Genomic DNA, 21910 nt, shown 5'->3' on the forward strand with positions numbered 1-21910 from the left:
GCAATAAATACGGTTGTACAATTATGTCTGCGGTAGGTTTTAGAAGTTCTTTGGATATATACACAAAAATGGTGTGGATGAGGCATATAGCAGTTCTAGTTTTAGTTGTTGTCTGTTTCTTTGTGGTAACCACTTTGACTATGGTGAAATGAAATCTCAAAGCAGTTTTCATTTTCCTAATGGCTAAGGACTTCAACCCCTTTTCAAACACTTATTGGATACTCTTTTTCTTTTGGGAACTGTTTATTTAGTTCATTAGCCTATTACTACTTAAAAGATTTGGATGATTAAGTTTTAATATTGAATAAAGATTCAACATTTTGATATATTCTGAATATTAAACCATATATAAATATTTCTAAGGCATTCTACAAAATGGAAAAAAAAAACCTTAGTCAACTTCGCATAATATACATTTTTTTTTCCATTTTGTAGATTGCCTCAGAACTCTGGTTAGTATTTCTGTTATTTTAATTTTATGTGATCAGACTTACCAATTCCTGGAATTATTTTGTATGATATAGGAGTCTTTCTCAGAAAGTTCTTACTTATTCCTACATCTTAAAAGATTTTGCATATGTTTTCCGCCAGTGGTTTCAAAGTTTCTGGTCTTAACACTAAGGGAAGTAAGAGATACAGATCTAATTTTATTCTTCTACATATGGACACCCAGTGTCCCCAACAGTCTTTGCTTAGTTTTGTTTAATTTTGTTGTTGTTGTTGCTTTAATAAACACCATGATCAAAAGCAACCTGGGCAGAAAAGGTTTTTTTTTTTTTTTTCAGCTTACTTTTCCAGGTCCCAGTCCATCATTGAGGGAGTAGGGCAGAACTCAAGGCAAGAATCCAAAGGCAGGGATCTAGAACAGAAACTATGAAGGAAGTTTACTGTTTACTAGCTTGCTTTCCAATTCTCCTCAACTTGCATTTTTTATTTAATTTTTTTATAATTTATTCACTTCACATCCTGATTGTAGCCCCTCCCTCGACTCCTCCCTATCCCACTCTTCTTCCCTTTTCCTCCTTATTCCCCTCTCCTATTTCTCAGAAAGTGGGAGCCCTCCTCCCCTACCATCTGACCCCAGCCTATCAAGTCTCATCAGGACTGCTTCTGTCCTTTTGCTCTGTGGCCTGGAAATTCCCCTCCACCTGCTTAGATCCCCCTGGGTAGAATCTTTCAGAGGACGTTTATAGTAGACTCCCATCCTGTTCCTGCTCTTCAACTGCTTCCGGTGTCTATTCTACTTGTCTTTCTGAATGAGAATTAAACATCCTCCCTAGGGTCTTCTTTGTTATTTATCTTTCTTTAGGTCTGTAGATTGTGGTATGGTTATCCTGTATTATATGGCTAATCTCCTCTTATAGGTAAGTGTATTCCATGTGTGCCTTTCTGGTTCTGGGTTACCTCACTCAGGATGATCTTTTCTAGTTCCATCCATTTACCTCCAAATTTCATGATTTCCTTGTTTCTAATAGTTGATTATGTATTAAAAACTCAGTGACAGCACCTGCTAGCAAGGATGTGGAGAAAGAGGAACATCTTCCATCACTAGTGAGAGTAGAAACTTGTACAACCACTTTGGAAATCAATCTGGAGCTTTCTCAGACAATTGGGAATAGCGCTACTTCAAGACCCAGGTATCCCACTTCTGGGCATAGACCTGAAAGATGCTCCACCATACAACAAGGACATTTGCTCAGCTATGTTCATAGCAGATTTATTCATAGTATCTAGAATAGATGTCCCTCAACTGAAGAATGGATACAGAAATTGTGGTACATTTCAGCTTGCATTTTATACATCACCAAAATACCACCTTCCTAGAGACGGCACCACTCACAGTGGGCTGAGCTCACCTCCGTTAATCATTGATCCAGACGTTTCTTCACAGACAAAGGCCACAGGTCAATCTGATCTGAGAAATCCCTTACTTGAGACTCCCTCTAATGACTCTGAGCTGTGTTGAGTTGGCAGCTGTAGATAACCAGGCCATGGAGGTTGTCCTCTCTCCAGCATGTTTTGGCACCATTGCCAAATATTAGGTGACTGTAGCTATCTGGGTTTTTTTTTTTCCTTGCTCTTTCATTTGTACATGTGTCTGCTTTGTGTCAGGACTATGCTGTATTTCTTGTTACTATGGTCTGTATAATTTGCGATCAATTACCTCCATAGCTGTTCTTTCTGCTTATGATTTCTTTGGCTATTTGGGGTATTTTTACACTCATATTAATCTTAGGATCAGTTTTTTTTTTTTTCAGTTCTGTGAAGAATGTCACTGAAATTTTGATGGAGATTGAGTTGAAACTGTAAATTGGTTCAGTCATATAATTAGTTTTGAGAATATTAATCCTGCCAATCCATTAGCACTGGAGGTCTTTCCATCTTCTAGTGTTTTCTGTAATCTTTGAAACGTCTTAAGGTTTTCATTGTAGACATTTTTCTTCTCCTTGGTTAGGTTTATTCCTAGACTTTTTGTATTTTTTAGGTGATTATGAATGAGATTTTCCCCTGATCTCTTTCTCAGCAAATTAATTATTGCTCACTGGGGTAGTGTGTGTGTGTGTGTGTGTGTGTGTGTGTGTTGGATCTTGCTATTTTGCTGCAAGTGTTTATCAAATCTAAAGGTTTTCTAGTGAAATTTTTAGGGCCTTTTGAAGATCATGTTGTTTACAAACAGGAAAACTGAGGTCTTTCTTTCTTAAGTAAGTTTCTAGTTTTTTTCTCTTGTCTCCTTTTTCTAATTAAGACTCTGAAGATTATGTTAAATAAAATTGGAGCAAGTGGGCATCTTTGTCTGTTCCATATTTTAGCTGAGGCTTTATGTTTTTCTCCAATATAACTTTGCCATAGGCTTTTCATATATGGAACTTACTATGCTGAGATATGCTCTTTGCATTTTTGATTAATCTGGGCTTTTATTACAAAGGGTGTTGAACTTCATGAACAGAATTTTCTTTATCTATTGAGGTAGCCATGTGACTTCTATTCATATTCTATTTACATGTTATCCATCATTTATTGGTTTGCACATGTTGAACTACTCTTGAATAACTGGGATGAAAATAATTTGTCTTGGTTTGTGATCTTCTTAATGTGTTCTTCGGCTTCATTTGTAAACACTTCATTGAGAATTTCTGTACGTGTGTATCCTTCTGGGAAATTGGTTTACACTTTCTTTTTTTTAAATACTTCTGTCTATATCTGATTTTGGTATCAGTGTAATCCAGGCTTTATGGATGGTCTTAATAAGTGTTTCTTCCCTTTGTGTTTTATAGAGAAGTTTAAGAGGCATGTGAACTTTTCCTTAAAGTTTTGGTAGAGTTTGGCAGTGGGCCTATCTGGTCTTGGGGTTTTCCTTGTGCTGAAACTCTTTTGTTTTACTGATATAGTACTGTTGTTTGCGATGCATCTGGTAAAGTGCTTTATACCTTGTTTATTTTAGTTGGGTCATATATATTTAGAGTTGTGTGATTTTTCTAGATTTTCTAGAAAATTGTTTTGTCTCACAATATAACTTTTAAAGACTGCAATTATTCTCTAATCCTCTAGATTAGACTGGAGCCTGTTGTAGCACCTCTCTCTTCACTTCTAACTTGAATATCTTCTTTTTCTCTTGGCTATTTTGGTGAGACAGTTTTCAATCTTGCTCAAACTTTCAAAGATTCAACTCTTTGATTGATTCCATATATTGTTCTTCAAGTCACCATCTCATTCATTTCTTCCTTGATCTTTATTATTTCTTGTCATGTAGGACTTTTGGGTTTGGCATGCACTTGCTTATTCAAAACCCAATCCACATCACTGGATTATTCATCTGAGACCACTTTGGTTTTGTGATGTCAGCACTTCTGACTGTGTACCTTGCTCTCTTAGCTGTTTCTCAGTGGTTCTAATCCACTAATACTTTCACTTAGTCCTAGACTTTTTCCTGAAAACACACCATCTCTCCACATTTCTTCCTACTTGGACTGAGTGTGACTTATCCCACCCCTTTATCTTTTGCATCAGCCTCTGCCCACATGGGAGGTTGTCTCTAGTCTCAAGCAGCTAAGCTTTAGGTGAGAGCAGGGGTCAACTTCTCAGATCCTCTAAGAGATTTAGGGTGTCGGTTCTCCACTTGGAGGCCCCTGCCTGCCATCAACATTTTGTCTCTATTATGCTGGACATTGTACTTTCCACATGGGCATTCTCTGACCAAGGGTCTAAAGGATGTAGAAGGCACGGGGATGCTCTTGCTGGTAGATGTTCTCACTAGCATGAAGACCTGGTTTTAGTTGTGTATTTCATTGATATCCCAGCTCTTGCCTGGGAACCTACATCTGTTGTTGAGACTATGGCAGGGTCGGCCTATTTCTCATATTTTGTTGTCACTTGCTAAGGGATGGTGGTGATGCCTTCATGTATTCCCCAAGCTAAGCACTGTAACACATTCATATAGAATGTCAGCTTCACATTTCCACTCTCTGCTTCTTCAGCAGTCTCTGCACGGGTCCATAGGTCCTGGTCATGTCTCTGTTGCTTAGTCAGTCACTTTCATGGCAACATGTCCAGGACAGGAGCACCTTTCTGGCAGCTGCCACCTATCCCAGCCTTACTGGGAACCAATTGGCAGCTATTCCTGATTACTTCTCTATGGAAACTTGTAAATTTCACCTCATCTTGTTGACTTTGCTCATTTTTAGCTTCCCACACTTCCCTGCTATCCTTTGTGTATTTTTATTTTTTAATTTTTTTTTGGCACTGTGTCTCATAGTAATAGAATCATTTCTTTTATATCCGGAGGCATCTTCTAATCTGCTGTCTTCCTTAGAAGCCTTGAGGACTCTACTTCAGAATGGTGACCTCTTTAAGAAGAGTTTGGGAAGAAATAAAATCTCACAGCCTTTGTGTAGCAAGGCGTTCAGATTTACACACGAACCTATCGATCATCATAGTGGCACAGTATGTTAAGCATATTGTTCAAGCAGTAGTAGAAAGATGGGCTGGGTGACCTTTAAAATCATGTGTTGCTATGGTGTTTGCATGGCAGGAGGGAGGCAGGAAGAGAAAGAGAAAAACAATGGAAAGGCAGAGAAATGACAGTGGAGAGGGGAGAGTAGATGTAGTGCAGGGAGAGCAGGTAAGCAGACCAAATTCCCTCTTCTGTACAGACTTACAGAGGCACAACCCTGTGTCTAGTGCTGACACAGGGGTGGGAATGAGGGCAGAGGGGCAGGACTAGGAGGGACTGCCAAGCCTGACTGCCAGGTGGATCACTTTTCACACAAGGGACCAGTCCCTCAAGTACCATGACTGATCTCTGTTGTGCTAAGCAGGGGTCCCAAAAGTTAGCTTCACCTGGCACTATCTCCTGGAACCCTTAAACCTTTACATTTCAAGTCATCTTCGAGTCAAAATTTATGCTTCCACTGAACACTTCTTTCACACTCTTCCCATCACCCCTGTGACATTGGACCATCTCCTATCCTCAGCATCACACTGTGTTAGGGACTCCCAGGTCCCTCTCCTTCACCCCCAGAAACACAAAGAACCAAGGGATTGGATGGGGCTCAGATCCCAGCAATCAATTCAAAACCTGTGCTGATTCACCTTGACTTTAGAATCCCTTTGCAAAGTCATTCCTGCTGAGTGAGTTCGCCTCTGGTTCTCCACAGTTTCTGTTTTAATGGCTACACTGAACTCTTTTCTTGCTCCTAAGGCTTGTTTTTTTCTTGCTGTATTATTATGCCGAAGAAATTGCTCTTTTTCTTGGGTAGCCTAAAGCTTTGCCCTGGGCTTTACAGAACTCTGAGAGAGCAAATACAAGAAAGCTCAGTGGTTTAATGATTAAGTCATCCAGTGGAACTCACCTGTTCTGATTCCCAAAGAACCACTGCAGACTTCCCTCACATAGGATCAAAGACCAAGGTGTGTTCGCCTTTCCTATGGCGGTGGGGAGTGAGAAGAATGTTAGGCTTCTTCTCCTGGTGGATGAGTTTACTTCAGGGCCCCTAAGGAGACAAAAAACTGTTTCACACTTTCACTGCGCCAGGACAAAGTCTCCTCCATTTTGTAAAGTAGGTAGACAGAAAACTAAGGGATGAACTAACAGAATTCAGTGCTGAAACATGGTATTATGGACAATCATCTGTGCAAAGGTCAAGGTTAAGATAATCATATTAGAAGTAAGATGTGGGCATTCCTATCCCAAGATGGCATGAATTCCACAGGGATCACTTAGTTCAGAAGATGGGTCTAAAGCTGGGCATAGTGACACATGCCTTTAGTCCTAGCACTTGGGAGACAGAGACAACTAGATATCTGTGAGCTCAAGGCTAACTTTGTCTACATAGTGGATTCCAAGATGGTTAGGAATATTTAGAGAGAGCCTGTCTCAAAAAAAGAAAAAGAAGAAGGAGGAGGAGAAGGTGAAGGATAGAGTCCTGCAGAAAGGACTGAAGAATTTCCTCCTTAATGTTTTTTATCGTAGTTATACACATATAAATATTTATAGTGAAATATGTCTCATTTTTCAAAAATGTTTTTATTTCTCTTCCTTGTCTGAATTGGTTTTGCCTATCAGGAATGGCCATAAGAAGTAGCAAAATTTTATATAGAATGCTGTCCTATCTAAGCTTATTTATAAACACATGACCCTATATTAAGGCATGAACTTTCTCCACAGCTAATCATTTTGGTAAGGGTATGATATTGTATACATTACAAACTGTTTTCAGAGAAACCATATATATGCTGTGTTTCTTTTCAAGCACCACATGGAATCCTAATTATATTAGTGTGTATATTTGTACGTTAGTGGTTGCACATGTGTGTTTGTGCGTGTATAGGTGCAGGTATGTGTGTGTGCACATGTGTGTGGAGGCGAGAGTACAGTCCTGGTGTTGTTGCTCAAGAACCATCCACCCTGGGTTTAGAGACAAGTTAGGGCTTGGGGATTCCAATCAGGCTGGACTGCCTGGACAGTCCCCTCAATCCTCCTGTCTCTGTCATCCCAGACCTTGGATTAAGTATGTGCCACCAGGCTGTGTGTGTGTGTGTGTGTGTGTGTGTGTGTATGTGTGTGTGTGTGTGTGTGTGTGTGTGTGTGTGTTCTGGGGTATTGAAATCAGGCCTTTATACTTACATGACAAACTCTTTACTGACCAAGCCATTATCCCAACCCAAGAATCTTGATTTTGATATGACACAGACTGTATGTTCTTTGGCAGATGGAAGACATCCTTGCTTCTCCACTTTCTTGCAAGACACTCCCCAGCTTAAGCAGGCCTACTAGGATGATTTCCCTTTTAATTAACCTAATCTTGGGAATAATACCGAATAACATTCTCTGGTCCTGCCCATACTTAAGGTAGGGATATGACAGGGCTACAAAGCAGATGGGACCCTTGGGGCCCACCTTTTCAATACTGCTTATTGCAATTGATGCCTGTCTTTTATCTCCAAGCACATATTAGAATGTGACAATACATTTAAAAGCACATATCTCATTAGAGATCACTTCAAACTCATACTATCAGTCTTTTCTTTTCCTTTTTCTTCTTTAATGTACTTGAGATTCTCCTTTTAAAAATTGAAATATTAAAGTGTTCTCTGTATTTGCTATGGGATTCTCCAAAACTGAACACAGAATACATTAGCAAAACCTACTGTGATGCCTGTGTGAAACATATTCTAAACAATGGCTGACTGCTAAAAATGAGAGCCTAAAATGATGAGGGTTCCCAAAGCTACATTAACACAAGCAGCGAACTGTCTGAAGATGTAGCTGAGGTGTTTTTTTTTTTCTCTTTGTTTGCCCTATTTTGAGAAAGATGATTTATCCAGATAAATGCACTGCAAATAACTTAGAAAATGCTTCAAATAGAGTTGTGAGATTGCATGAAAACAGCAGCCAAAGCAGCCCAATTTACTCCCCTAACTTTGGCTTTCAAACGCTAACAGTTCAATTCATATTTTTGGGGGGGGTGGTGTCACACAAACCATTTGCTGACCATTGCACATGGGAATTCTAGAATTATTAATTACATTTTAATAAAAATAATAAACAAGCATTCTGTTCCATGTGTTAATTCTTTTCTGAGTTTAATCCACACCCCCAGCATCCAATCGTCTCAAGGAACACCAACAGAGCCAACTTTCTGGCTGTAAAATTGAGGTTTAGGCTCTATATGAGATGACTGAGGCCATTGTCATGCCCTGAGACCCCAAGTGGCTCTCGTGCTAGAAGGCAACACTGTCAGAACTTTCTCTTACTGCAGTGTGTTTGATTGAGAGCCTGTTTTGAGAAGACAGTGTCAGTGACCTTCATGTTCTGAGCCAAGCTCAGCTGGTGGCATGGTCTGACAACCTGAATATGTTTTTTAGCTGAAATGAGCAAGTGGCTGCAGTGGTCGCCACAGCAACGGTGTAGCTGGAACCCTTGGGAGCTCTTAGTAGAGGAATAAAGGCAGCTGCGAGGGAGGCTTCAGCTGGGATTAATGGTGACATTAGGATTAGGAATCCTTTATGTTCTTTCTAGTGAACATAGGTACAAACTGTGATTATTCCTTACTATGAAACACTTTGCTTCTTTTTTTTCTTATGCAATATTTTCTTCTCCTGAATTTCATAAATACTGCATCAATCTTTGTAACAGCTACCAGTTGAAGGGATGGGGAGAAGGAAGACAAAAACTGAAAAACAAAATGGGTTTTATTTCATTTCTGGGTGCGTTCCTAAATGTTTTTCCTTTGTAATTTCCCACAAGGACGTGTTTATTTCCTAAGTAAAAGAAAGGAAAGCAAGATGCTGGGAGGAGAAGGGCAAGGAGTGAAGATCAGGGAACTCAGAGTTGCTTTTATTCCATTCTGTGAGGCTTAGCCATTTGTTTATCGATTGCATTGAGGAATCAGTCCCATCCTTAACTGCCTTGTTAGGGAAGAGAGGCGATATCATAGCTGTTGCCTTAGCAAATGTGAATAGAATATACTTGACTGTATATACAATACAATATGCTCTTGGAATTGTGACAAAGAACAGCTTAAAGGGAAGCAGGCCTGAGAATCATGGACATGAAGACCTAGATCCAGAGTTTTCTTTAAGTTAGTTCTTTGAGAATTCCATACAAAGCATTTTCATCATATTTCCCCTTCTCCCCTCCTCTGAAATCCACCATCTCCATCCTTACCTGCCCAACTTTGTATCCTTTTCTTTTTTTTTCCAAAAACTAATAATAAAAAATAAAATAAAATAAACCCACCCATCCAGTTTGTGCTGTCTGAACATTCTTGGATGTGCAGCCTTCCACTGCTGTGACTTCTCAGGGACAACACTCTTAAAGAGAACTGACTCCACATTTCTCAGCAACTATCAATTGCCAATAGCTCTTTGGCTAGGGGTGGGACTAGGTGCACACCACACCTTTCCATGCACGATTTGGCCTAGCCAGTGCATGCTGTCACAACTTCTGGGAGTTCATATGTGCAGCTGTCCTGTTGTGTTCAGAAAATAGTTTTGTTGTATTCATCCACCACTTCTGGATTTTATCATATTCTGCCCCTTGAGCCTTAGGAGGTAATATTATGAATATAGGTGTTCCATTTAGGGATGGCTACTCCACAGTCTCTTATTCTCTGTATTTTGGCCATTCATGAACCTCTGTTTTAGTTAATGTCTAGTGCAAGTAGAAGCTTCTCTGGGGACGAGAACTGAGAGATACATTAATCTATGAGGATGATGATAAGTCATTAGGCATCAATTTAACACTATATCTGTTTAGCAGAATAATAGTGGCAGTCTCTCCAATGGGTTCGACGACCTATCTATGACCAAGCTACAGGTTCTCAGTCTAACAACAGTGCCAGCGATGGTTTCATTTCATGGATCAGGACAAAAAATCCAATCAGAAAGTGTTTGGTTACTCCAATGGTATTCATAAATTTGATAATATTTATCTGAGTACGTGTCAGATCACAGACTGAGAGGATGCAAATTGGTGATAAACCAAAGGATACAATCCAGTTATGATCTTTTTGATTTAGTGAAAAGTACTGGTACTAATCTTAAAATTATATTGATTCACTGAACTCCAAAAAAATACTTTGTTTTATAAATACTTTGTTTTGCATAGGCGCTACTGAGTTAAAGTGTCATATATTTTTATATCCAGTCTTCTCAAAGTCTTTATGTGTAATGAATTAAATCTTTCTATTCCTCCAACCTTAGTTTGTTGAAGTTACCAACCCTAATATGGTAGTATTTAGAGGTAGGGTCTTTGCAGGGTGTCAAGTGTATATGTGATAAATGGGTCATGGCTTCCCAATGGACAAAATAATATCCTTACAAGAAAAGATATCACAACAGATCCTTCCCATCCCCTATTAACGCACATTGATATAGTGACCCTCTATAAACCCCCAAAGACAGCCCTTGCCAAGAAGCCAAATTGTCCATTTTCTTTACCTTAAACTTCATGGTGTCCAGAACCATGAGAAATAAACATCTTCTGTTTAAGTTGCTAATCTAGGATCTTTTGTTATGGCATCCTGAGTTAACAAAGATACTGTGCTAACTTCTAGTGCTAACTTCTAGGACTCAAGATGAAATGAAGATAGAGCTCAAGAACTCAACAACCCAGCTAGAAAACTCAAGGGAAAGCTTCACAAGCATGATGGCCTAAGTAGAAGGCAGAATGTCAGTACTCGAAGATAAAGTAGACGAATTACATCACACAGGCAAAAAATATATCTATGAAAAAATACAGGAAAGGAATATTCAAGGTATATGGGAGAGAAGAGACCAAATCTTCTAATTATAAGCGTAGATGAAGAATAATCCTAGCAATGGCATAGACCAGATCTTTAACAAAGTCATGGAAGAAAACTCCCCCAAACTGGAAAAGATCTAAGAGGGCTATGCACTCTAGTTCTCTTTCTAAGAGCATCTAAGTGAGAATGTAGGTAGGACAGTCCTTAAATATAACAAGAAAGGCCCTGCCGTGGGATCAGTGTCTTAGAGGCCCCGTTATAATCATGCCGGGGCTATGCCGCTTTTCTCCAGAGAATGGGACGGTCCCACTCAGGATTGTAGTTCTTCCTTGCACGTCATGCTCTGAGCTTGCATTGCATGAGCTTCTATTCAGTTTGACCTCCCAAAGTGGAGGCCTATGGCTAGTGAAAGGGTATCTGTTTAAAGGATTTTAGTGACAAATCTTGAAAATATAGATTGCTTTATATGCACATAGACATATGAGCCACTGCTGATACAGTATGGATCCAAGGGTGGGAAGAAAGAGGGTCAATGGGGAACAATTTCATCTTCCACCATCATTTATTTCTTTTCAAAAGTTTTGAAAATATAATTTCAATTTATTTTTTTTTTATGGGTATGACTGTTTTGCCTGTGTGTGTGGATGTGTGCCATGTGCATGCTCGCTACCCAGACAGTTGTGAGACAGCATGCGGATGCTGGGAACCCAAGACCTCTGGAAGAACAGCCAGTGCTGTTAAGCACTGAGCCATCTCTCTCTAACCCCATCTCCAACCCCGCATTTCAACGTGGATTGCTGTAAGTCTAAGAATTGTAAAACTGAGCCTGAGTTTACAGCTACGGGATGTTGTTAACTTGCTATGGGGGGGGGGTTGAAGTTTTAGTTAACATTTTTAAGGCTGCTTTGTAGTTTTAAGATAATTAGTCATGTGGTATGTGGGACTCTACTCCTGTTATTTGTAACTACAAGTCTGGCAAAAGGTCGGAGAGAGGACGCTGTTACACACAGGCCAGAGAAACCTGCTCGCAGGGTCGGTTTCTGTTGTTTAGTATATGATCCTAACTATTGGGATACCCAAATTTTCCCTACAGTGCATGCCATGCCGGTAAGGAGGCATCACGAGTGAAAGCAGGAGTGAGAGCCAAGCAGTGGTGTTCAGTTCCTTTTTTAACAGTTGTAACATATCTCATCTGAAATTGAACTTTGCCAGCTATTTGTGCAACAGTGGCTATTGTAGGTACAAACTGGCTGGCTGTAAATCCAGAAGCAGCTTCAACTTTGGGATGGTCCCCAGTCCCTCAGCTCCCTTGGGTCATTGTCACCCAGTGTATTAGTTACTTTTCTATTGCTGTTGCCACACGGTTGAGGCTACATTTAAAAGGAGGGACTATAAAGATATAGAGAGAATAAAGGATTCATTTGGGATTTAGGGCTCCAGAGGGATAAGGCTGCATCATCACCTTGGGTAGGAAATGTGGCGGCAAGCAGCAGGTGTGGCAGATGGGACAGCAGCTGAGCGCATATACCTCACAAGCAGAAGGCAGAGTGCAGCGGATGGTAGGAGGCTTTTGAAACGTACCCCTGTGACACACCTACTCCAACAAGACCACACCCCTTCATCAGTCCCAAATAGTTCCATCAAGTGGTGACCAAAGATTCAAACATACGAGCTGCGGGGGGCCGTTCTTGTTGAAACCATCACGGTGTGGGTAGTTTGGAACAGTGACTTCTTGAACTTTAGATGGCAAAGTGCCACCTGAAGAACTTGGCACGACGTGGGTCGCTGGGCCCTACCCGGACTCCGGAGTTTCTGATTCTGTGTTCGAGGGATGGGCCCCAAGAACCCGCAACTCTGACAGGTCCTCCGAGTGAAACAGACGTCGCTGCTTTGGGAACCACACGTGTAGAAAGGGTAATTTGAAGAACGGGGTGCCGTTTAGAAAGGCCACACATTTGTACCCCGGGCCACAGAAATCAGGAAGTGAGCAAAGACGCAGCCGTGCAAGGTGGTAAGCATCGGAGCAGGAAGATGAATACAGCCAGATCCTTACTAAGCCCGAGTGTGGTTCTCAGGCCTCCTGCCACAGCTGGTTATGTGTTGATTGTGGCTTTGGAAAAGCTGCAGGTGCCCACTCAGCATCTGTGGCTCAAACGTTGTTCAGTAGTTCCAGAGATCAGGAGTCTGTACCGCTGCAAAATGAACAGGCATGTCTCCTGAAGCGTTCCCTTATCTGACACTTCTAGGGAATGACTTGACTTTTCCAAATAGCTAAAGTCAGGATCTCGCTAAGGGCTGAGGCACCTTAGGCAGCATAGCGGAGGCAGGCTTCTAAGATAGTCACACTTGAAAGGCATCACCCCACCACGATCTTTACAGGCTCCCTTGGGATGTGCTTATTCAAAACAGAAACTTGAAAACTGAATTTTAATGATGCTCCGAAATGAAAGGGTAAGATGCTGCATTGCCTGCGGTGGGGCCTGAGGCCTCTGCGCCCTTCATCCTACTCAACAGGAGCTCTCTCTGTACACAGTGTACCGTTTTAAACACAGGCCTCATTTCGCCTTAGTCGTTTTAGACTTCAAGTAATAGAAGTCTGTTTTGCACTCACAGAACAGCATTAGTGCAGCTGGAGGTCAAATGGGGGCGGTGGTAGAAATGCATGTGTATGTGTGGGTTAGCATGCATATTACATGGTCATTTGGAGATTCAGTCTAATGGAGGTGCTGCCGTTTGGGTTCCAAGTCTGCTCTGAATGTTGACATCCAGGAAGCAGAGGAACGAAGTGCATGGGTTGCCATGGTGAACAATAACTTGCTTTGGCTAAGATTTAATGATACAGGCACAACAAATTGCAGAGAGAGAGTGACTGGGAAGGTAGATAGGCAGACACTGGATGGACAACTGCTTTTCAAGGACAACTCTTTGCTATAAAAGAAAATAGCACAAAAGACCTGGGAGGTGGTTTAGTGGGTAGGAGCATTTGAGGTGAAAGAAAAAGGACCTGAGTTCAAATTCCCAACCCCCACATAAAAAGGCAAGGCATGGTTGGGTATGCCATAGCCCCAGATTTGAAAGGTGGAGAAGAAAGATCCTAGGAGCTTGCTGGCTCAAAAAACAAAGCAGAGTACAAGAGAAGAAACCCCTGTGTCCTTCTCTGACCTCCACATGACTGAAAGTGGGCATGCACACGTGCATAAACATATGCACACACACACAGAGAGAGAGAGAGAGAGAGAGAGAGAGAGAGAGAGAGAGAGAGAGCCCTGCTAAAGAAAGGAGCACAGAATTTTGGTGTTCAGCTAAACATACATAGATTCTGAGTCGAAATCTTAAATTCCGTTTTCTCTTCCTGACTGATACATCAAATGTAATGTTGTTCTTTAAAACCTAGTGCAGCGACTTCCACTGTGTTTTTGGCTAACCTGGTCCCGTAATGCATTTCTCTCTGGCGAACATAAATAAGACAAAAGTTTGCAGTAAAATAACACGAGGAAGTGTGGCGTGTCCTGTCAAGCCACCCAGTACTTGATGAGTTTATGGATGTTGAGAAGTAAAAGAAACCACTTTGCTCTGACTAACCTTATACATGTCATATTTTTACATGGGACGCTGCGTTAGCCACATGCGTTATTGTTTCAGGAAGCTGTCGTCACTCTTACGCTTTCAGTTTTAATATGCTGCCACAAATGTTGGGGTATTCGGGGCCTTCCCCCCACCCCCGCATCAGATGGCCCGGGTCACAATGGGTTTTATACTTTTATCTTATCTGTTTGCCCTTTTGCTTTTGGTTTTTCAAATGCTGAATTGCTGGCCTTCCTTTTAAAGATTGTTAGCAGTCCCTCAGCTGTGTGTCCTCTGTCTTTTCTTTCTTCTAATCTTTCTGTTGAGAAAAGAGTCATCAGCCTCTCTTGAATATAGTAAAAAAAAAAAAAAAAAATCTCTGCAGGAGTTGCAGGAGTCCAGGTGCGTTCCTACTGAGGTAAGTGAACATATTTTACAAAATCTATTTTTGTTGTTCTGATGCTTTCTGTTCACTTCCTGTTTCTTTTTTTTTTCTGTTCTGAGAGACACATCTGCAGAAGCTACTGAACAATCCTGCTGTTATACCTAACGAACCCATTTTTACCCAAGTTACTGAGCTGATCTCAAGGCATCAATCAACAAGGCTTAACAAAATCGTACCATAATTCTTACATAATTCCAATTTCCACAAAGGTACTTTTAGATGTAAATTGCACCTTTGTGTCTGTGAGTCTTTTATATTCCTCTTAAGATTACTACAGGGATAAATTTACAAGACTGTCTGTCGTCCTCTCACCTGCTCCTCTTCATCCATGTGTATCTACAACCAGGGCATGAGGGGATGAATCAGCTCCTGAGAAACAGTGTGGGTACCCCTGTGTGGTTTCTTATCTGTCCAAGGTTTCCGTCAAAGAAACAAAGAAACAAAGCTTCTGGGGAGAGAAAAGTCTGTCTTTGTTTTAGCTATTTTCGGGTTTTTAAGGATTTGCACGATGAAAGTTTCTAACTAAAGTTACTCATTTGCACAGAAAATTCCCTCAGAGTTGGAGGCACAGTTTAATACCAGGAAAACAAACAGCGAACACCCCAGCCTGCCAGTTGCCTCTGAGTTTGAGTATGCATTTTAGCTGCCTGTGATTTAAGGGGTTCAAATGACAGGAAGGGAAAGAAAAACTCATGTTCTCTATCAGGTATTCTTAGAAATGCCAACTCATTTATCTGGACTATATATAGCACAAGTTAACGAGAAAATGAATCACTTCCAGGACTGTGTGGGGACTGTGACATCGTAGTAACACAGTTTATTTAAGAAACTTGAAAACAACATCCTGAGTTGTTAAAGCTCTGAGTAAATTGCTGAAGTAAGGCCATAAAGCAGGCTCAGCCTCAGCTGAGCTGAGAGCTATCAACAAAATCCACTGGACTTCATGAACGTAGCGATTATTGTGCCTAACGATAATTGTAAGTTATAAAAAGTCAGTGGTGGGGAAGAGAGGGTACTCATTCACACATATGATTCTGTTTTTGTCACAGTCTGTCATGAATTTCTAAACTTCTGGTAGGCATCAAGTCTGGCCTAAGACTCTCAAAAAGAACCAGAGCTGGGCACTGGTCAATTTGGCTTTTAAAAATATTCAATGAGACCTTTGATCTACATTGTTATTCAGCCTACAAAATATGCTGGAGCAATGGCACAAAGCTTGTGAGAGTAATCAACCAATGTCTTATTTGACTTAAGGCTCATTCCACAATATGGAACCCATAACACACACACACACACACACACACACACACACACACACACACGTGCTTAGGGAGAGACAGAAACAGAGAGGACCTGCTGCTCACCCATGCAGCTGCACAGACACTTCTTGCGTGACCAAGTGCAAAGATTAGATAGCTCAGAGACCTAGGGTAAAACCAAGTACTACTTGCCTTAAATAAATAAAAAAAAAAGACAAAATGACTTCTAATGATGTTCCACTGTAGTCATAGATCAGTGTTTTATTCAGCCATCATCAGAGAAGCTTCCTTCTAAAACAGGTGGGAACGAATACAGAAACCCACAGCCAGACATTCCATGCAGTGACTTTGGATCACCCAGCTGTAAATGGGAGCTCCCCTCAGAGCTCAGGGAACTCTGTGGTAGAGGAGGCATAAAGAGTGTAAGAGCCAGGGGAGGGATGGAGGATACCAGGAGAACAAGGTCCTCTTAATCAACTGAGCAAAGTTCATATAAACGTAAAGAAATTGAAGCACCAAGCACATGGCCTACATGGGTCTGCACCAGATACTCTGTGTATATGTTATAGGTCTCATCTTAGTGTTTCCATGGGACTGAGTGGGTGAACAAATAGAGCTCTGATTCTTGTACCTTCTGTGGGATGCGTTTTTTTTTTTTTTTTTTTTTTTCCAGAGCTGAGGACCGAACCCCGGGCCTTGCGCTTGCTAGGCAAGCGCTCTACCGTTGAACTAAATCCCCAACCCCACGTGGGGAACTTTTTTTTTTCCTACTCTTGGCTTTCCTTGTTCACCTTTGATGTGATGGTCTTTGTTTTATCTTACTATATTTTATTTTTTTGTTATATTTTTTTGTTACCTTTTAGAAGCCTGTTCTTTTCTAATGAGAGGTGAAAGAGCATGGACGGAAGAGGATGTGGGGAAGACCTAGGAGGTATAAGGTTAGGGGAAACTGTAATCAGGATGTATTGTATGAGAAAAGAATCTATTTTTAATAAAAGAGAAAATTATTTAACAATAAGAAAAACTAGGACACTAGGAGAAAAGATGCAGCATGGAATTGATCTCAAATTCTAACACAATGTCTTAGTTACTTTTCTGTTTCTGTGAAAAGACACTATGACCACGGCAACTTATAAAGTATAACTGGAGGTTTGCTTATACTTTTAGATGGTGAATCTATGACCATCATGGCAGAAAGCACGGCAGCAAGCAGACAGGCATGGCACTAGAGTAGCTGAGAGCTTACCTATCTGCAGGCAGGGAGCAGAGAGAGCAGAGTGAGACTGGGCCTGATGTGAGCATTTGAAAGCTTAAAGCCCATCCCAAGTGACACACCTCTTCCAACAAGCCCTCTCTTCCTAATCCTTCCTAAACAGACCACCAACTGAGAACCAAGCATTCAAATATATGAGCCTATTGGGGAGGGGGCAATCTCACTGAAACTGTTACATGCATCATGGACAAGCAGAGATTTATGGACAAGATATATATATCTTCTGATATATATTTGATCAAGGAGGGAGTCTATATCACTCTTTCAATTCTCTTTCTCCCTTTCTCCTGTCAGGTATGTTTTGTTTTGTTTTTTTACCAAGTGCTTAACACCTGTCTCATGACTCTCAGGCAGGATCTAGTCACTGTACTAACCCATCTTTGAACAAAAGAAATTTCAGCAGAGAATAATTAGTGACTGCCTGGCACACAAAGTTTAGTAGGAGAAAACAGCACTGGACAGGAAAATGACACTAGCCAGAATGCCCAAGAATGTTAGCAGCCTTTAGAAAACCTAGGATTTGCACAGCTTATAAAACTGCATTGCCAGATGGGTAGATTTCCTTGGAAAGGTTCTTTGCAAAGGTGAGCTCTTAAAATGATGGCTTCTCAGTAAATCATATCTTTAAGCTACTATCACGTCATTCCCATTCTGGTCTTAGGGGCCATTAAAAGGCTGTCCTGTGGGAATCTGAAGGATAGAAAGGTCACATGCATACATTCATGAAGTCTTTTCTCACAGTCTGTAACTTTTAGGATTTTGGAAATATTTAGAAAACTTGACAACTAGAGTAAATTCCGTTAATGTTACCATGACCTTTATTAATGGATATTCTGGCATACTTTGTGTCTTCGGGAACCAATCCAAACAAACAAAGAAACAAACATTCCGCTAACTAACTCAACCATCTATGCTTCAAAGAACATGGAGTTAAAACGCTACTTGAGTTCATCATATTGCTTTGTGAAAGTCACAGCCGCAGTGTTTCACCATTTGCTACTTTTAAGAACTGGAATTTCTCAAAACAAAATTGTAATAACAGTCACTATGGATTGAACACATAAACATAACATTTTGTTGTTTGTTTTTGTATCATGAGTCCTTGTTATGTAGCCCAGCTGACCTCCAGATTATAATCATCCTGTCTCAGTGTCCCAAGTACTGGAATTACAGTGTATACCACCACACCTAGCTTGGGAGAGATGTGTGTGTGTGTGTGTGTGTGTGTGTGTGTGTGTGTACCTTTGTACACATGATTATATATACTTATGGGTACGCGTGCATGTGTATGCATAAGGAGGCCAGAGGTTTTCCTAGCTCTCTAATCTGTTTTCGTAAACATCTCACTGAACCTGGATTGCTGATGCTGGCTTGCCAATAAGCTCCATGGGTCCCTGTCTGCCTTCCTTCTGCACCAGAGTTATAGATGTAGGCTACTCCACTAGACTTTTATATATGTAAAAAGCAGGGGATCTGAATTCAGGGTCTCATGCTTGTACAGAAGTTGTCTATTTACTGAGCCATATCCCATCACACAGCTTTTGAGCAGTTACATTGTATGCCAGATAGAATTCTAGACGTTCAAACTTCATGAAAGCCTGTCATAAAACTTTCCCTTATAGAGATGGAGTAACTAAGAAGGAGACATGATGGTCATCTAGTAAGTACCAGGGAAAGAATTTGAACTCAGGGAGCCTGAGGCAAACACTGCTATTATTACTTTCTAGTGGGAGACACTGGGGCCTAAAGAGCCCAGTCACTTGATTAAGATTTCTCATTTTGGATCCAGTCACTCAAGAGTAAGTGATTCGGCAGAGCTAAGTCTTAAACCAATTCCAAAGCCTGAGTTCTCAACTCTCATGTCAAACTTTCAAAGGAATTCTCTGTCATTTAAAGTAGGAACTGGAGGAAGACATCAGGGTCTGGAGCTCGTTCCAATCCCCACACCTATGGCTTCTTCCTCATCAGAGAGTCTGTCCACAGCAGAATAGAGTTTTACAGTGAATCTCAGTCACAGCCTCCCTCATTCAGTATTATAGCTTCGATTCCCTTTCTTTACTTTTAAGATTTGTTTTGTTTTTAATTGTTTCTATTTCTGTGGGTGGATTTGTACATGTGGGTGTGAGTGCCAGCAGAGGCCAGAGGCATTGGATCCCCTGGCACTAGAGTTACAGGCAGTGTGGTTGCCAGCGACCCAGCTCAGGCCCTCAGCAATAGCAGGGCCTGCTCTTAGGTGCTGAGCCATCTCATCAGCCCCAGCCAGGTCATTTTTCATCTGCCACCCCCCCATAAGTCATAAGCTCTTTAATGAAAAGGTCTATTCTTCTTTTACACCTTCTACTATCTAGCGGAGGCCCTAACACACAATAGTACTCAGTACAATTTTATCACTGGGAGGCACTGGGAGGCACTGGGAGGCACTGGGAGGCACTGGGAGGCACTGGGAGGCACTGGGAGGTGTTCATAAGCATTGCTCTGAGAACATCCTCACAAAATTAGTGATACTGAGCGAGGCACTTAATCTCTCTGACAGTCTATGTCCTTGTCTGGCCTGTGGACTACAGCTGATTATTCATAGGAGGCCTAATGCATTGATGTGAACCCACTTGAAATCTGTAGAATACAGTCTCTAAATGTGAACTGTGTTGAATTCTATTCTGAACGTCTGCTGCTGATCCTGTGCCTTGTCTCAAAGCATCCTGGGCCAGGTTGGCAGCTGCCTAAGCTGATTTGTCTCTGCGGCACCCAGCTGTGTACCTTCAGAGCAGTGGGTACCACTTAATCACTGTGGCCCATGCCAAACAGATAATGTGCTTCATTTAGGGCCGGGTTTATATTCTTACATGGCTTCTGCCCACGTTTCTTTCTGGGTCCTAAGGAGATCTTAAATGAGAATAAATCTGGTTAACTATTAGGAAGAGGAAAGGGAAGAAGGCTTTCCAAAGCTGAGGGAGCAGATAATTGGCTCCCTAACCACCGAAGGTTAAGCACAGTGACTCATCAAAGCACAGTGTTCTTCATGATGGTCTTCCTCACCCACATTTAACCTGGTTAAATGCTGCCGAGGACACAAAAACCTCAGGACGCCAACATCTTTGAAAGTGTTTAGAAGGTAATCAGTCAAGGACTGTAGAATCTCTTCACATTCAGCCTTCACTTCACATTCCACATTCTCTGGCTTTTATTCTTCTCTTATGTGAAATTCCTTACTTTCCGGTGAATTCTTTCTTCTTCTATTTCTAAAGACCCTATTTTCAATCATGTCAAATTCTCTGGAGGTTTATGAAGCTTTCAAATACCTACTAGCACATAAAAGTGGGTACATTCTCCAGCTGTTTGCTTTTCAACTTTTAGATTTATTCATTCAACTCAATGTGATCATTTATCAGAAGAGCTTTATCCATTTAAAAAAAAACTAAAAAGGACTTATTTAGTATGAAGTTAACATATTATGTAGCCAACCAATCACATATCAAACTATAATAACTTACATTTTTAACCCAGTATTTCTAGTTCTGATAAGTAATCTTGAGGATAAGAGATGAGATTTCTTACTAAAAAAAAAAAAAAAAAAAAAAAAAAAAAAAAACTGGAAAAGCCCATTAGCTCATTTTTAGGAAAATTGTTAAACAAATTATTGGTTACTGAATAATTTGAGTATCTGGATATATTTCTTTCTTTCTCGACCGTAGACATCCCACCCAGAAATACACACATGCTTATAAAGAAAGGGGTCTGGGAGGAAACCTTGCAAATATTAACTGAGGCCACTTGCAAGCAGTGAGAGTTTATGTAAGATTCATTTTCACTTTGACCAAATGCTCTGCATTGTGGACATTTGACTATCATCATTATCATCATCATCATCATCATGTTTATGATGATGATACATATAATAAAAAAAAATTCATGTTGTATTTCTACCAACTTCAAAGAATAGAAATAAAAGTCTTGTGCAATGGCACTCAGCCGTCTGCTGCTGGCCAGCCCTCTTAGACATCCTTGCAAGTGTCCTTGATTTCGTTGGTTGACTTTACTAGGTAGACAATACAACGTCCAAGAAATGTTTCTCAAGTCCTCGGACTACTAACCCTCCCTTTGCTGTCCCTTGCCACTGTGTCCTTCATAACTCTAAACTGTTGGGAGAGTGGCTGGGGAAGAGAGCTAGTGACTTATTTTAATAGAGTTGAGTAAGCCTAGATTCAGCTCGTCTCTCACTGGCTGCTACCCACCTGCTCCTTAGTTTCCACACATGGATTAACTGACCTAATTGAGGTCAGCAATAAACACCCAGTAAAAGTTAGCTGTTTCTGAACTTCAAAAGAATTAGGAACCTTTCATCAGCCTTGGATGGGAGGCAGGGCCTCAGCAAGTGCAGTGGGCTAGCTGCCATGTTGATAGGAAGGAAGCAATTAACAGGCTGTGTCATGTATTTTGTTGGTGTTGGGGGTGGGGAGAGGAAGGACTCAGAAAACCCCAGAAGGACTGTGCCAGGGAAATGTGCAGTCAACAAGTCAAGATTGTTTACAAAAGAAGGTGAAATGATGGAGTTGGAGGCCGAGGTAGGAAGAACTCAATGGTCACAGTATTAGGGAGGCCTAGCTGCTGCTACCTCTGAGCCTCT

The sequence above is a fragment of the Meriones unguiculatus genome, chromosome 9 (assembly GCF_030254825.1).
Source record: "Meriones unguiculatus strain TT.TT164.6M chromosome 9, Bangor_MerUng_6.1, whole genome shotgun sequence".
Lineage (NCBI taxonomy): Eukaryota > Metazoa > Chordata > Mammalia > Rodentia > Muridae > Meriones > Meriones unguiculatus.